The sequence below is a fragment of the Xyrauchen texanus genome, chromosome 43, assembly GCF_025860055.1.
Source record: "Xyrauchen texanus isolate HMW12.3.18 chromosome 43, RBS_HiC_50CHRs, whole genome shotgun sequence".
Classification (NCBI taxonomy): domain Eukaryota; kingdom Metazoa; phylum Chordata; class Actinopteri; order Cypriniformes; family Catostomidae; genus Xyrauchen; species Xyrauchen texanus.
The window spans coordinates 9,820,060-9,839,177 of NC_068318.1; positions in this window are offsets into that span (position 1 = coordinate 9,820,060).

Below are 19,118 nucleotides of genomic sequence, written 5' to 3' on the forward strand. Positions count from 1 at the left end.
ACTGCTAAGCACTGACTGGTGTATATTTGAAACCTCTATAGTTAGTGATGAGGCATTTATTTGTTTTACTATAGAATTTTAAATGAAAATTTGCAGATCTGAATTTACCATAATACTATATATGTATATATGTATGCATGTGTATATATATATTTATATGCATGTATGTACAGTTGAAGTCAGAAGTTTACATACACTTAGATTGAAGTTATAAAACTAAACATAGTACGCAAGTATAAACACCATGGGACCACACAGCCATCATACCGCTCAGGAAGGAGATGGATTCTGTCTCCTAGAGATGAATGTAGTTTGGTGCATAAAGTGCAAATCAATCCCAGAATAACAGCGAAGGACCTTGTGAATATGCTGGAGGTATCCGGTAGACACGTATCTATATCCACAGTAAAACAAGTCTTTACATGAAAAACTGCTCAGCAAGAAATGTCCTCTTGTCTGATGAAACAAAAACTAAACTTGTTGGCCATAATGACCATCGTTATGTTGTGTGGTACTTTGCTACAGGAGGAACTGCCGCACTTCACAAAATAGATAGCATCATGAGGAAGGAACATTATGTAGATATATTAAAGCAACATCTCAAGACATCAGCCATGAAGTTAAAGCTTGGTCACAAATGGGTCTTCCAAATGGACAATGACCCCAAGTATACCTTCAAAGTTGTGGCAAAATGGCTTAAGGACAACAAAGTGGCCATCACAAAGCCCTGATAGAAAATTTGTGGGCAGAACTGAAAAATCGCGTGCAAGCAAGGAGACCTTCAAACCTGACTCAGTTACACCAGTTCTGTCTGGAGGAATGGGCCAACATTTCAACAACTTATTGTAAGAAGCTTGTAGAAGGATACCCAATAAGTTTGACACAAGTTAAACAATTTAAAGGCAATGCTACCAAATACTTGCATTACTACAAATTGTATGTAAACATCTGGCCCACTGGGAATGTGATGAAAAAAATAAAAGCTAAAATAAATAATTCTCTCTACTATTATTCTGACATTTCACATTCTTAAAATAGTGATTTTAACTGACCTAAGACAGGGAATGTTCTCTACGATTAAATGTCAGGAATTGTGAAAAACTTGAGTTTAAATGTATTTGGCGTACGTGTATGTGAACTTCTGACTTCAACAGTAATCCCCACATTAATTCATAAATTCACTTCTAAGTGTTATTTGAGACTTGAACTACTTTTACAAGTCGGAATATCGTAATGAAGGTAATTCCGACATGACGCGAATGAACCATTAGCTCCAAGGACAGCATTTATGGCATGACAACAGAAAATACATTAGACACTCAAGAAAACAACTTAGTACAAAACAACTGTACTAAGAAAAACAACTTAGTACAAAAAACAAACATAGTAATGCACTTATAATGGAAGTCTGTGAAGACATTTCATAGAGTTTAAAAGCCAAAATCTTTTTGTATTTGTTAAAGTGCTTATATTACAACTTCTGTAAAAAGTAGTGCTTTAAAAATGTCTAAATCGTCCTTTCAGAAGTGGGACTACTTCATGCAAAAGTTGCCGGGATTACTGGCTTTGCATGGTCATGACAGGAGTTGAATGATTGCATTTTAATTTGCAAAGTTTGTAAGCGATTTTATGACTTGTTCAAATTTGTAGTTTTAATTCTTGTGGTTATACTTTCGAATCAGTTTGTATTTTAACAGTCATCCCGGCACTCAAATAATTCATGTAGACTTTCATTCAATGTGTATTACTGTAAACACGTTGCTTGTTTTTACAAACTGAGGGACAAGTTGATTTTATTGATGCTTTCTTTACAGCTTAACTTGTTGTAAACCAGGACCATTCCTTTAATTCTTTTCTAGCAGCTTGTGTTTCCAGACAGAGCTTGCTTCAGAGACTTATTTCAGCCTGTAGTTTAGTGGCTCTTTTGTGGCATATAACGCTCATCCCGATGGCCTTTTAACCCTTTTTTTTTTGCCCAACATGACCCTCTTTCTGTCCCAATGAATGAATGTTGGCCCTGTCTTGCACTAGCTAAGATAATTTAATTCTTGGACATCAAACAACATGTCCACGTCTCCCACAGAAGGGTTAGTCAGGCTCTTGATGTTAACTCTATTGTTCAACCAAGCAGATATTTGGAGAGTTCAACCATACAAAGCCACTCATTACACAAGACCACTCAAACCACACACGGACACACACTGGAGCCTCCAGTCACAGCCTCACAACGGAGAATCGAAAGCAGCAACAAGGGATCCATGGAGACATGTTACTGAAATTTCTTTCTTTTTTTTTTCTTTTCTTTTTTTTTTTTTACTTATTGGTGAGTGTCTTATTGTGTGTGAGATGTTATTTCATACTCCTCCAAAGGCCAACACAAGCAAATTCATACCAAGATCCATTGCATTTTGTTTGGGGTCTCTTTTGTCCCTTTTTCTCTTACACCCCACATCTCTCCTTTAAAGGAAAAGTTCACCCAAAAATCTGAATTCTGTCATTTATTCACCCTCTTCTCTTTCAATTCTGTTAATTGTTAAAGGTCTAGAATTCAAATGAAAAAAATTCAAATACTTGTGTCATTGTTCTGGCTCCATATTTTGTGTTCGATAGAAGAAAGTATTACAGGTTTAGTATTTAGTATTCATTTAATATACCATTGGCTCGCTTGTACAAAGAGTCAAGATGTAAGATTTTCTTAAGATTTTTTTTAATGAATCTGAACAATGGCTGATGAGTCTTGAACAAAAACGTTTAACACCGTAATGCATCCAGATATGTTCAGAAATATCTTTGCTTTTTGTTTTGTCATTTCGACAAATGCTTGTGCTGGCTGATGGTTGGGTCATGATCATCGCTTACCAAAGAGGAATACAATCTCCATGGTTACACGAGTGTTCGCTGTATTCCCATTCATCCCCCACACATTCGTCATGGTCATCATCAAGTGTCCACTCTAAACCAATGGCTCTGTCCTCTTTGGTAGTGATTGCTGTCATTGTACTATACTCTCTCCAAAATCAAAACAGATCTGATTTGTCAGAGTTATGTACTAACTACATCTGTATGGAAACTCCGCAAGTTGCTACATATGTTTCACATTTCCTCTGCCTTTTTATATCAAAAGAATGAGCTCCAAAGTTCTTTCCATTTTTGTTCTTTTTATTTTTCTTGTATGATTTTTTTTTTCTGTTGGAAAGTGATAACCATGCAGCTTACATTGTTGATGTCTTGTTTATTAACCTTGAAACGCTCCCAGTGCAATGAAAACCCCACATACAGCCCGAAAGAGCAGAGGTCCTAGTACCCACCCCTGTGGCACACCCTAACCCCATTCCACCATCAGAGTGTATGCGGCTGCCTCCACCCGGTCCGCACCATTAATCGCAGCTTTCTCTGCTCTTGTCCTCACTGTAGGTGGTCTTTTCATTGACAATCCCTTTTACCAGCCGCGGACCATCGCTCCTTTTTTTATTCACTTGGGTCCTCAAGATCTCTTCTCAGACTTCTAGAACCATCAGGTTGTGTGGCTCTAAACTGTCGTACCACTCCAGGCTTGACCAGGCTGACCCCGCCGCACAGAAACAGCCCAAACTTCATACTCTCTCCACCCAAACCCATCCATACCCTATCTATGGATCCAAAAACACACCAATCTTACAAAAGCAATACTCAGTTAGACTTGCTTCTCCCGAAAACCTGCTGGGGACCTTGGTTCTTTCTTATATAGCAATACACTTAAACTTCTTTGGGTTTTAAGCTTACTTAAAATGATGTGAATGTTCAGTTGAGTCTTACTCAATCTTAGCATTGCAATATAGTCATTTTTAATTGTATATTCACATGTGTAAATGTGGCTATATTATAAATATATGCATATATATGTATAGTCTATGGCACTATAAATATATATGTGTAGATATACCCATGTACTTATGTATATTTATATGCAGTATATATATATCTATCTATCTATATATATATATATATATATCTTAGTATATATATATATATATATATATTCTTGGTATTAATTATTTTAGAATTGGAAAGTGATATTTAGCCATTATACTAGGATATAGCTTTCTTCCAATTTTATATATATATATATATATATGTCTAGGCTAAGCAATTTAAGCTTGTATTCTCTGTGAACATGCAATATGAAAGCTCTTTTCAAAAGCTTCTTTTAATCTACCTGTAGTAGATTAGCAATGCTTCCTTCTCTGCTCCTTGAGCAGCTTTATCATGTCTTTTCACTAGATCTGTGCGAGTGCGTGTTTTTGTGTGCGTACATGCTCATTCGACCAAAGTCTTGCATTCTGGTTGGGTTAAGAGGACGTCCTCCAAACATCCGGCCATTTCACCCGTCCATCACACACACACACACACACACACACACACACACACACACACACACAGACAGACAGGCAATGTGTGTACTATTAAAGGATTATTAATTAAAATTAAAGGGGAATCTAGTAATTTTCAGGGTGCAATCTGTTTAGATTCGCTTTGCGCAACCAACTCTCTTACGCCCCTAGCCGTTTGTCCAAGCATCTTAAATTATGTCTAAACATAGACATATGTTTAAAAAAAAGTTTGTAGTATATAAATCAATTGAAAAGTGAGAGATAAAGACTTAACTGTTTGTTTTGTCGATATATCGTTTAATACTGATCTGGAAACCGTGTGAGCAGTGCGCTGTTGCTATAGGAAACCTCCTCAGGTGAACAAGATATCTGTTAATGAGTGTGTAATTATTTGATGTTATATCACTCAGTTATTCCATATTATATAGAGAGATACCTACAGTATAATTAAGCCATCTGTAGGTTGAGTACCCTGAAAAGTAAAACTGTAGCATTTCTTTGTTTGTCTAACAAATGGCAGCCAGGGAATGTTTAGGAAACTGTTTTAAGTTATGTTTGGTGTCACTAGAGGTGCTAAAATTACACACTTCACATTTAAGACCCCTCCAACCTTTTGTTTCACACCTTGCACACTGGTTTTCTAAAGCACATCCAGCTGCAGATCTGTTTATATTCTCTCACTGTTGACTGAGGTGCATTCTCATATAGACAATCACTAACATGTTTGTGTGTGAGCAGGTCTGACGGGCAGCTAGCATGACCCAGACAACTTTTCCTTGTCAAAAGCACAGGTGACTCTCTTTAATATGCCATTGATGGTCCTTCACTTGACTTTCCAGTCATTATTTCATTTATACTTCTTAGGCCTGTTTCACACAGCATGCATACACTGGGTATATTTATTTTGTTGTCCATAGTAACAGGCTACAGCATTCATGCCATCCGCATAAGCTAGTAACATTGCGAGTATGCCAATGCAAACGCTTTGTCAACACATTGCAAGCATGCTCAAGTACTGTCATTTAAGCGGCTATTATTATTTTGGTTGCCAGCTAGTAACATGTGACTTTAACTTGCTCAGCAAGACTCTAAACTGTTGCTCTGCTATGACAGTAGTTGACCTGAAAGAGAAAACTGACTAGAAGACATTTAACTGTTGTCCGCTATTATGCCACTTGCGGTGAGAATGCAACACATACTTGCGTTGCTTATGAAATGCGGTCTGTCATATTTCGGAACGTAACAATACACAAAGATTAGCTTGCATAGTTAGGAAGATTTGCATTCCAGTACTTGTGTATATTATGTTTCGGGCTGAAGCAGCACAACACTGCTTAGCAGAAGCGGAGCTGCATATATAGTTTAAGCTCTTAACCTTGTGAAAACGTGTAGTAAAATGCACGATAAACCTATTTATCCATACAATCTTCTGCGTTTATGAATGAACTAATAATACAGCAGTGAGCTTTTCATTTACTTGCGTTGCTTTATGAATTGCAGTCTTACATAATTAAGAACACAACAATGGCGCTAAAGCTTCGGTGCTAATGTTTAAGATAAAACACTTTTGCTGAGTTCAGAATTGCATACTACTCATACTACTTCTGCCATAGGCATGTATACGAGTAGTATGGGTAGTATACAACTACGAAATCTGCCATTTGAAAAATCCACATAGAGCCTGCTATTGCAGTTGTGCTGCAGCACCGCTTACGCTTGTGGTGTGAAACAGGCCTCAGTGTAATGCAGCAATGAGCGGTCGCTTTTTACTTCAGCATTTTTCTTCGCACAACTCTAGGCTAACTAATTTCTAACAGCACTCCAAAGACTCCCAGATCTCAACCACAGAGCACATTAATGGAGAAAAAGCTTGATGATATTGTTTTATATTTCGAAATGAAGCTATCATGAACAATCCTACCATCAGGATTACTATAGTTTGAATACTTGAGATAAGAAAGTACTTGTTTTTTAAACATTTCCATCACTTGTTAGTTTGACGTTTATAAGAGTAGATAAATCAGCCAATATTACTTGCAATGTATTGATGTATGTATGCCAAAACAGTTTTGATATTTGATTGTGTATACAGTGAACACAATGTTTAAATTTCTCACCAAAAACATTGTCTAGGTCAAACTTTTGTGGATGTCACAGAAAGAGGACACAGCTCACCTTCTGTGCCCAGCTCACCTTCTATAAATCTCCCCATGTATTTAGTCATATTTAAGCTGTTGTGTTTGAATGTGAAATATTGTAGCTCTCAAATAGGAAGAGACGGGATGTAATCGGAGTAATACTAACAGATTAGTACTAGTTTGGTAGCAATAGAACATGCATCTCGCTATGATAGTAACAATTTTAATATCCTTGTTTGTCATATTGTATTTTTTTCTTATTTAAAAGTGAAAATGTTTTGAGAACAAATGCGTTTTTGTCCCCCAACCAGATACGACTTCGGTCAGTTTTGAATTAGCGGCGGTAAGTCTTGAATGGGTAAGTTTTGTGTGAAAATGAAATAGAGATTTGAGAGAAAAGCGCATCAGAAACACACTGCAAATGACAAAACATAAGTTGGCCTTTATGTTTTCTTTTTAGCTTTACGAATGTTCGTCAAACACACAAGCCCCTTTTCCTTTGTCACACCAGCACAACTCAAAATTCAAACAACTGGAGGTCAAGGCTAAAAGCTAAGCTAGTCAACGCAACAGTTCATGTTTTCAATGTTATATTGGGTTATTAAAACAGAGGGCTAACAAAGTGTCGCAGTGAATGTTTACATTTTTTGCAGTGAACGTTTCATCTTCATTTGAAGTATTCCAGGTTATTTAGTGTTTCGTCAAATCCGTTTGTGGACCGTGGATCTCACCGACAGTTTTTATAGTGAAAATGAAATCAAAATAGACCCTCTTCATATGATTCTGATTGTATTGTCAATGAATCATCAGAGCATGTAAGAAAATAATTGACGATAATCTTTAAAAAAAAAAAAAAAAACTTATTTAAATCTTATTAAAAGAATAAGACTTAACTTATTTTTCAACCTCACTCCTCCAACCATGCCCACTTTTCACTGTTCAATCCATTACCAGTGGCTAAAATATGTTTCATTAAATATCTGTTGTCACGTTATGGACATAAAATTGGATGCAAATGTTGTTTCATGTTGACTTTTAACCAAGATAATCACAAATGTTTTCCAATACTCACAAATGTGCTTTAAAATAATACACATTTCAAAGCAAAGCCTCTAATACTATAGATGGACAGGGATGCTTCATTAATCCAAAAAATATGAATCCAGCTTAAAAGTCATATAGTCCGTCTTTATAAAATACCAGCAGTGGCGTTGTTTTGCTACAATGCTTTTCAAGCCACAAAACCTTCTCCCGAAGTGCACATATCTCTTATTTGTGCGAGCCTGCTTCCCCAGGTGGCATTGACAGCCAGATGGTCTGTATTTTTTGAGAAGTTATATTTTAGTTGGTTTATGTTTTAATTCTGAATATCAAAGTAGAGCGGAGCTCATCAGCTGTGTTTTGGATTGCGGCGGGGAGGGACGTGAGAAGACATTGCACAGCTGCATCTCCTGTGAAATTAAGTGTGGAGGTGACGTTTGAAATGAAATTGCAATAAAAGACCCAGCAAGGCTCTAGACACCAGAGAGAAAATCAAGCTCGGTGCAATCTGATTTTGTATGAGCCATCAAAAGTTTGTGATTTATTTTGACCGTTTTGGTCTTCCATATGATTTGCGATTGGCTCTAGTCGGGTAGAAGCCAAATGCATCTTTACAGATACAGCATATGCTGCATGCCAGTCCACATCAGTCAGTTTTATAATAAGAATGTCAGGTTGTACTGTGGACATATGAAGGTATGGTACTCACCTGAGGGATGCAGGTTCGAGTCCTAAGTATCTTCACTGTCTCTGTTCAATTAAGTTGCAAAAGAATACTTTAAATACAAAGAATTTCAGGACTGAAGTTACTAGACACTAAATGGTTGCTTATCAACTGTCACAAATGTTGTCGATTGAGCTTAACTTGTATTGAACCCTGAATATTTCTTTAAATTAAATGACACTTGGTATGATATTTAGTTTCATAATACAGAAAAAAAAATCATTCTTTTTTTAAGTGTGGCTTTCTAATACAGACGCTGGGAAAACAAGCCTTTATTATATTGGTGCGTTATCAATATGAGCAGACTTCATTGATTTTGAAAACTCCACATTGTAAAATAATTTAGTGTTGAAGCATTTGTTCTGTTGAGACAGAAAGGGACTTGTGTGTGGGACCGGAGTCGAGAAAAGCTGGAAATTCAATTTGCGAGCTTGCGATCTAAGTGCAGAAATAAAGATCCGGTTACAGCTTGAGCAAGCTTTGCTAAATGAATTGCTGAAGTGAATATTTTCTCCACGTCTCCGATCTGTCCCTGCATATAGCCGGAGCAGATGGGGACGGGCTTCATTTATGCTGGTTCACATGTGATCAGGGATCCTCAAGTTCCCATAGACTGAACCAGCAATGGAGCCATTTTTAGGTTTGGAATGTATTCCACACTAGAATGTACTATCATAGAAGAGCTAACTGCATCATAGCGAGCACATCCAAATGTACTGATATGAATTATATATCTTTACCTTTTAGTTTTTTATTTTTATATATATATATATACCATGTGACTTTGTATTTATTTATTTATTTTTGGGGGGTGCTACTGTCCATGTGTTTGTATATTTATTTCTCATATTTCTATCTTTTATGAGCATGGCAAATCCTTGTTTGCTCTTCCATAATTCTGTAAATACTCTTTCCTGTGTCAGACCGCAGGTTTAAGCAGTCTGTGGGATTCTCAGTTACCCATATAGCCACTTTTATCGTTCTTGATAAATTATATAAACAAAAGCATTATCTATATTGAGATATTATCAAGGGAAATACTATAATGTGAAGTGGTGACTGTGAGTGAGCAGTGCTTGAACATGACAGCAGTAGATGTTTGCTAGCCGTGGTGTCAAATAGTGATCTATTAGATGTGAAAATGCTATAGTAGTTTGTCTGTCACTTTATTGCCATAATTTATGCTTTCTAAATAAAGTGCTAAATCTCTATAAAGTGTAAACCTTTTTTAATGAATAAATATATAAGGATGTTAAACCATTTTTGATGTGTTGTGTATTTTGTTCTGTTTATCCTTCACTACTTGAGCCTGACTCACACTACAAGACAGAGACTCATTGCTCTTAAAGTTTTTGCCATCTCGCATGGCGGTCAAAGGCTTCATGTGTGGACACTTGTGAGAGTCACTCCGAGTTGTCCAAGATGATTCTGTAAATTTCAGTTTTTCAGACTTGTTTGAAATCTAGCCAACCTGTCTTCAGGCGTGCACACTGTCTCCAACAAGCAAGAGCGCATCAATGAACAACAGCCAATACAATTCAAGAGAAAATAGCAATCATACAAACAAACCAAAATCTAGAGTTCTGGCAAATTACCCTCAAAAAATTCTGCTCATTATTTTCACAAGCAATTGAACTTGTGATTTGCTGCAAATGTTTGCCAGAAGTTTGCCACTCTTCACCAGTAGTGGTGAATCTGCAGCAAACCTTTGGCAACAATGGATAGTTTTGCCACAAGTTTGCAGCAAAGCTCATTTGCATGTGAAAATGATCAGTGAGTTTGAAAGACATCACAGTGCCATCTTGCAGAGTCCCTTTGAGGAAAAGGAGGGAATTTATTTTCTGAAATCATTTTGCGTTCCTTAATAAGTTTTGCATTCCCTTGCAATACATTTTGAAGTCCCTCACAATGGCTCTATCCATCCCTTATAAAATGTTCACCTATGTTATTTGTGGTAAAATACTACAAAATAATACTACTAAAATGCTAAAACTGCTACACTATGTTAAAACTGCAGTGACCATGACTGTAACAACCATATTTTGTACCACAAATTAAATACAATTAATTATGTCATAACCATGTTTTTTGGCAGAATGTTTTATTTTTATTACCACAGTTTGGGTTTGCCTGTGTTATTACTACAAATATAATGGTTACAATTCTGTGGTTAGTGTGGTTTTACTAAAAATACCATAGCTGATCAATGTTCCATGCAGTTAAACCATGGTTAATTATCCAGCCTGGTCTCATTAAAGTTTTCGGGCACCAAGTAGGTTAACCTCCCAAAATCAATACATATGACTTTCTCCCAGTAGCCCCTTACCACCAGTTACAAAAAATAAAAAAATAAAAAATATATATAGTTCACGTTTGTGTAGAAATGTGTGTGTGTGTGTGTGTGCTGCCAAGCCAGGTAGATTATTGTGGTGTGTGTTTTCACTAACCGGTGAAACAGATGAGAGGAAGCTGCAGCCACATGGAAGCTATGCAAGCGTAGCATCATCGGGAGTGAACTCCAAAAAGAACCTGCCATGTGACCTTGTGGATGAGCGCTTAAAAGGTCCTGTGAGGCTCCTTTTCATCATGACCCAAACGATTTCAGTTTCCTGGATGCTTTCCCTCTCGATGTCCAGGTGAACAGGTTGAGTTTCACATCTGCCTTGTGAGCACACATAAAGTCTTCAGGAACAATCCATTCACTGCGCGTATCTCCCTCTGCACAATAGTAAGTCCTGGTTTGTGTGCATACAAATTTGTGACTAGTTTCCAGTGTCTGACTATTTGTTTACACACACACGAGCATCTGTGAAGACTAAACTCATACCGCTCGAGACCTCTTCTCTGTGTGACTGGTCATGACATCACGCATCTGACGCATAGCTTTCGCCCCATTCTACCACCTTCCTTCACAGGTTCCCACCTTTATATCTTCACCATAACTGATTCTGAGAGAAGGAAAAATGAATGGGCTGAGTTTTTCTTTATCGTGACGATCCCATCCCTTGGAAAAAAAAACAACTCATTTTTTTCAGAAAAGGAAACAACTTCAACAACCCAGAAATTCCTAATTTTCATCAGAAGAATTCTGGAATATTATTAGTTTGTTTATGGTGTGCAACTCTTCAGTTGTTGGAAAACAGTTTAAGGTTACACAAGTGGGCAGTTCGGACATCTCATCCAGTAGACTCCAGTGCAATATGGTAATTTAGAGGTGCTAATTGTTGTATGATACGATAGGGTCCATTCTATTTTTTATGTTTGGTGGTGAACCGGTCCACTGCGCTGGACAAAAGAAAGTTTCGCAACCATACGCTATCCTTTTATTTGAATAGGAGGTCTCTTCTGGTCCCAGTTGTCTCAAGTGACCTTTTTTGCTGCATTCTTTGGCTGTAAACTGTAATTGTGCTATTTTTTTGACAACAGCATTGGAAGCATCATCAGGTGAACGATCTGGACTACACAACACTTTGTCCACAGGACTCTGCAACTTCCTTGCAGTTCGGCTGGTGTACTGGTTTTTCGAATGGCTGAGTTCATTGCAAACCTGAGTTCTGGTAAATACTCATCTCATTTATTATGGTTGTCCTCAACATAGGTGGAGATCATACATTTGAGTGTATGGTTTACTCTCTCTCTGTCATGTTGGTTTATGAGTGATAGGCTGTGGTTAATTTGTGTGTTATGTTCCATATTTCGCACAATTTTTGAAAATTGTTGAAATGAACTGTGGTCCCCTGTCTGAGAAGATTAAGTCTAACACTCCCCATCGAGCCAGCATTTCCTTCCTGAACAAGAAGCAACAGTTTGGGCAGTTTCATTTTTCATTGGAAAACAATTCTACCCAATGTGATAGATAGTCTACAAAGACAAGGATGCATTTGTTTTGGAACTTGCTTCATGGCATGGGATCCATTATGCCAACACCTAACATTTCATTTGGTTGAGAAACAACAGTCTGTCGTAACCTTCCAGCAGGTTTATGATTGTCATGCTTAAGAGTTTGACATTTCACACACCTTTAACATGTTGCTTCACATCCATCCACATCTTTTGCCAGTATGCAACATCTTGTAGTCATTCGAAAGTCATGAAGATGCCAGCGTTGCCACTTATGGGACTGTCATGATAGTGTTCAAGGAGTGGGGGGATAAGGCTTTGTTGATCAAAAGCCTGCTGACACTGGGGTGTACACTGAAAGGATTGTCCTATTTTCTTTACATTGTTGAGGGGTTCCCCAATCTTTGAGAAATTTGGCTCAAATCTATGGTACAATCCCGCCAGTCCTAGAAACTGTTGGACCTTCTTAAGGTTCAGGGTAATGGCGAATAGCTTCAGTCATACTTGGTCTCTGTTCACAACATGTCCAAGAAATGCAATCTGCTGAAGACAGTTGACAGTCAATCCTGCATCTTGCAGCTTCATTGGAACCACCTGAAGATCATGTAAATGTTGAGCTTTGGAGGGCTAGTGAACGATGATGTCGTCTATGTACGTTTGTCCTCTCAACTCCCCCAGCACTCGTTCCATCAACTTTTGAAAAGTTGCTGGCACGTTTTTAAATCTAAAGGGCATTACGTTGAAGTCATATAACCCAGATGGGGTGATAAATGCTGTTTTGGCCTTACTTCCTGGATCCATGGCCACCTGCCAATAACCTCTGTTCAAGTCAATGGTAGAAAACATACTCACACCCGAGAGGGATTTAAGAATTTCCACAATGTTGGGAAGTGGGTAGGCTAATTCTAAGTGACGTATTTATTTTGAGGTAGTCTACGCAGAATCTTAGACTTAAGTCTTTTTTTAGGGACCAGGATTACCGGAGAGGCCTAACCAGAATGCAATGGTTCCACAATTCCATTTTTAGCATTCTTAAGCTGCCGTCCTACAACATCCTGTGTGACAGGGTTCATACAATATGGACGTTGCTTGACTGGCACTTATTGAGTTATATAAACTTGTTGAAGAACATTCATATGATCCGGTTGAAGGGTACACACCTGGGAGTGAGACTCTAGAAGACTGTGCAGTTGTATTTTGTCTTCCACAGGTAAGTGAGCTTAATTTACCAACATGTCAAGGTAAGTTTTTTTACTCCAGTCTTTTTTCTCTCTGATTTCTTGTTTTTCCCCACAGGTATGCTTGCACTACCTTGCAGAAAAGGGTAAGTTTTATCAGGCTCATTCATGAAAGTATATCTTCCGTCAACAACATTAATTTGTATTCAACTGAAGAAAATTAAATCTAGTCCTAAGACTACAGCATATGCTAAAGCTTCAGATGAAAGAATAGCAATGGGTAAAGAAACCCCATGGTCTTGTAGACAAATTGTAAGGTGTAACCACCCTTGAGGGACTTCAGATTTTCCAATGGCCAAATATAATGGACCTAAATACCAAGGTTGAAGTTTGCTCTATGACTAGGTAATTTCTTCCAAAATACACACGTGAATTACTGTGTAACTCACTCCTGTATCTGCAATTGCTTGTTCTGACCATTCACCAATGCTAATGGGCACAATCAGCTGTTAAGGTATAATAACAGGATTGTGAGATGCATCCATCTTTGATTTAGCTTGGGATGCTGGGGTAACGGTATTAGAGAATGAATTAGCAAGTTGACCACCAGACTTGGGTGCTTTTGCAAAATATTTGTTGCTTGCTGGTTGACGCTGATTGATTGACTGCGTGGATAACATGAAATAAGTGCAATTTCCATGTTGATGTTGTCCTTTACAATAGCAGCAAATGGATGTCTTTTTAGCAAGTTTGTTGGAGTCTGGTACTCTTGGCACATTCTGAGAAGGTGTGGATTCTGTTTGTTTTCATATAACAGCTGTTGTTCCCTGTCCTTTTCGAGTTGTTGGCCTGATCGCACCAATTCCTCTACAGTGTTGACAAGACAGCATAGTTAACTTGCCAGAAAAGGTTAAATGATTTTGAGGATCAATTTAACCCATTTACTTTTCAGTAATGGCTTCCATTTTTTGCACAGTGCTCTATAGGTAAACGCTAAGTCTCTGATAGACTCTTTCTCTCCTTGGATTCTGGATCTGACACGTTCTGCTAACTCGTCTTCATAATGTTTTGAAAGAAAATGCGGTAAGGAATGCAGATTCAAATTCCTTCCACGTTGTTAGGCCCATACAATACAGTACATGTACAGAATGTTGCCAGAATGTCAGTGTCAGAAAGTGGATGTATCGCCAGGAAATATTGACACCTTGTTAAATATAACGGGGTCAAGATCGTCATTGTGTTTTCCAAATGTTGGAAATGTCAGCTTGATGATCACTTTTCAGAACTGGAAGAGGATGACTGCTGAGTGTTGGTACAGGGGTCGGTATGGTGATGGATGAAGAAATGTTTTCCTTTTGTTGGGCATTCACATCTTTTTCTTGACCTTTGTCTTGTTCCTTCATTTCTTCCTGCAATGCCTTGACATGGGTGCATAATCATCCAGTTTAAAGTTGGATTCTTTCATTTTCTGTTCGTGGCTGTATAAAGTTCTTGTACACAGTTTTGATATCCTGTTGAACTTCTAGTTGAATCTGTTCCACCATTAAATGTACCCCCTGCAATAAAGTACTCTGAACCTTTTGGAATTCATCTAAAATCGTGCACACACACACACAAACTCACACACAGTCGAAGTCAGAAGTTTACATACACACTAGCCAAATACATTGAAAACCTGTTTTAGGTCAGTTAGGATCAGTACTACTCACATTCCCAGTGGGTCAGAGGTTTGCATACACTTTGTTAGTATTTGGTAGCATTGCTACTGGGGTCAAAGTAGAATGCTAAGTTTTTCAGACACCAGTTAGGTTAACCTACTAATATAAATAAATATGAATGTTTCTCCCGGTAACCCCTAACCACCGGTTACAAATACAAAAGAAAAAAAAACACACAAGTTCAGTTCCTTTTTAATGTATATTCTCAGCCCAATGAAAGATCATGAATCAAAACATTTCGCTTTGTTCAAACCAAATGCAAACATGAACAATAGGCTCATACCCCAAAAGAAATAGTCACTAGTAAAAAAGTTGATCTCTTTTTATAGTGTTAATGATATGTGTGTGTGTGTAGGAATTTGTGTGCGGTTGCTGCCACATAGCTTTCGCCCCATTCTACCACCTTCCTTCACAGTTTCCAACCTTACTTTTATATCTTCCCCATAACTGATTGTAAGAGAAAGAAAAATTAATGAGTTTTTCTGTATCATAACAACGTTACGTGACCGTGACAACAGAATGAAATTACGTGCCTAATTACTTGTTTGGTTGCAGTTTCCCAGTGAAACGTCCAGCAGGGGGCGCCAAAAGTGAGTGAAATGTGTTGAAATCAGATTAGGTGTTACACAAAATAGACATCCTAACCCTAAATCAACACCTAAACCTAAAACAAAATTGGAAATGAAAAGCTAATTTTTTGAAGCAAACACCTAATTTTGTTTTGCTTTTATAACACTTTTATAACAATCTTACTGTCTAACGTGTAAGATTGCATGCTTGATTGATCTAGGCTCTAGTATTCATTGTACCAAGAAACTGAGTACGTATGCGAAACGTATAAGGTGGCACATAAAACTCAGTTTGCAAAAATGTAGTTATAGTATCGTTTATTCATTCATGGAACACAAAATAATTGCGAGGGAATGCAAAACTTGTATGAGGGAATGCAAAGCTATTTCCAAAAAAAAAAGCTAGTTTAAAAGCCTAGTGGGGACACCAGCATTCCAGCATCTCATGCTGGAGGACCAGCACTCAAAACACAACATAAGATTGTGACCAGCAATGATAGTTTTTTCAGCAAGGAAGGAATAAACATTCCCATAAATCAAACATCAGCCAGACAGAAGTGTGTAAAGACAAGATTAGATAACACTGATGTTTTCTGACTGTGGTGACTGTAAACTATAGCTCAGTTACCTTGGAAGAGAGTTAGAACAGTTACTGGTACTTAAGTGTACGCCAATATTGGAGGGATACTGGGGTCGAATTAGGGTACTTTATATACAAACTCACTAGACCCAGAGTCAGCCAGTCAACTGTGTATTAACAACTAAAAAGTATATAAAGGAAGAGTTTGTTCCCAGCCTGGTTACATAGAACATTTTTGCAACAGCTTCCTGGTGAAATAAACACTAGATGCGCTACAGCAATGGCTTTATTCACTTTCAAACAAATCAACAGTAAAATGATGTGTGTTCCTCACACAATGCTATCTTAAGACATTTAAGCACTTTTACTATAGTACATAACATTTTAATGTTTGCATTACACGACCAACTACATTTGCACGCTTGTTCAAGTGTGATAAAATTGCACGGTAGCACAACTGCTAAGGACCGAAGTACGAATCCTGAAGAGCAGACGAGTCAACACGTGAGCCAAAAGTGTCACAGAAGCACCACGAAATGGCATTGTTGCTTCAGCAATTATATTTTTATCTCACATTTGCTTATATGACACTGTCGGTTTGGTTCAGGGTAGGTAAGTTGATTTTGTTGATTTAAAACTAGACACAGCATTAACTTTCGACTCGCTTTTAGCACCACACAGTGGACATTTCAGCTCAGATATGCTGCGATACATGTAAGGAACCACGTCATGACACTTTGCTAAAATGTCACCACAGTCATGAAATTTTCAGGCTGGAATGTCCATGTGACGTGTGTGGGCTCATTTCAGGGTCTGAAAGGTTTAGTCCTGTTGATCTATGGTAATCCACACTTGGATGGGGTTCGTTTGGAAAGAACATCCTGGGGAATGCTGTTCTATGACAGGCCCAGATGAAATGACAGGAGTCCAGTTACTCTTGGCATCACTGGCAGGATTAAACATCTCCCCTGCTAAACTTTCACTGAGTCATGGGTTCTCCTTAAGTTCCTGCTTAACAATAACATCTTTCCAAACCAAAGGTAGGTCCAAGGTGGAAAGCAGAGGTGAAGAACAAGACACAGACTTCAAAGTGGACGGCCAGACCCAAACTACTGCTCTATTATGGGCTGTTAGCATGCCTTGAGTGGTAATGAGGTAAGACCAGGTATTTTCAAGCATGACAGGGGACCTACTCTGTTTTTCTTTTTTTACATTAGAAGCAGTTTTTTTTTTCCAGCTGTTCTTTCCTGCATTAGAAGCTATTTTTGATGATTTAGAAGCACATCACCCAGGCCTGTGTCAGCAAAATCTGGAGTTAGCGTACTTCAGTCCAAACTGGTGATTCAGACTCTGGGCTTCTTGGCACTGCCAGCGTATCCTAATTCACTAACGATAGAATAACAAGTGAGCTGTGGTGTTTGGTTTAATTTGCGATTGATGTTTGGATCTGTGCCAATACCAGGTTATTCTGGGTAACAAGATTCCCAAATCCATTTAACACCTCTCAACATATCCTCCCAGGGTGATAATTTTACAGGACCATTTGTTATTTTAAGAGTTAAGATACTTATAAACAGACTTAATGGTATTACAGGCCCTTCTGCAGCATAATCGAAATTGACCTCATTTGCTTGCCACGTTTATAAAAGCTGGTTGAATTATTCAGGAAAAAAGGAGACTTTCTCCATGGCTAATAGAAAAACGCATTAACCCGCCAGCGGGCACGGGAGAAAACAATATTATACAAATATGAATTACTACAGTCTTGACCAACACAAAATAAGTATCGTTTTAAATCTTAGAAACTCTGCTTTACAATGCATGTACGGATTATGACCAAAACTGAACAAGTACTTGGCAGACATATCAGATCACGTCAGGTGATGTAATCGGAAATTATGTAGCTAAACCAATCGGATTTGTATATACACAGTCAACAACTTTTAATCAATATTTTAAAAAATTTAAATTGTTTTTCATTTACATACGACATTCACGGTGCTTCATGGGATTGTAGTTCATTCCCTCATGAATGACGTTAAGTACACAGTCTTGTACATTTGTCTTTTTGGCCTAATATCTTTTTGCTGCAAATCAAAGTTTGGAATGTTGTTTTACCTCGAAGCTGGTTGGTTTGGTTCGGTTCATGGCTTAGAACTCTTTTATGAATGGTTTGATTAAATACCTATGGGAAAATGTGAAAATTTACTTGGAATTACTAAAAATACAGGAACCAAGACAGCTGAAAAAGTAGGTGGGAGCGTGCGGCCGATGGAAGTCACAAAGTTAAACCCATGCATTAATGCAGTCCTGGCTGTGAGCGACTCGCACAAACAACTGTGGAAAATTGAATTGGGTTGCTCAGGGAGAGTCATGACACTGATTCTGTTTCAGATGAATAAGTGCAGATTTGCATTTGCAAAGAGTGGAACAAATTAAAAGAAAGGTTCTTTAGCTTACAGTACATGCAACACAACACATTAAATGTGCCCTCCTCATCACACACACACACACACACACATATTTATATATATATATAATTACTCTAAAAATAAGATCCAACTTTGCAGCCCCTGAACTTTCCACTGACATCCTGTATTGTATAGTATAAATGCTTTAGGCATTAATTATAGGCACATTTTTTCAATAAAAAATAAATCATGGACGACTAAGTGATGTAATTGTAGTGAAAACAGGTCCAGTAGCCTGTGTTCTGCTTATCAATTCAAATGAAAAGTAGAGCGTTAGGGTAAGTGCACTCACGAAGCCTAATTTCAACTTTGAAGTAAAAAAAAAAATCATCTTTTTTTGCTTTTTTTTTTTTTCATCGTCTATTTTTTTATTTGAGTATCATTTTCTTGGCAAGCCAATCATATTAGCCAAAATGTAGCATTCCCTTGCATCCAGAAGTAGCAGAAAGTATTTTGTGTGAAGAGAACCTGCAAATAATCACCTACCCA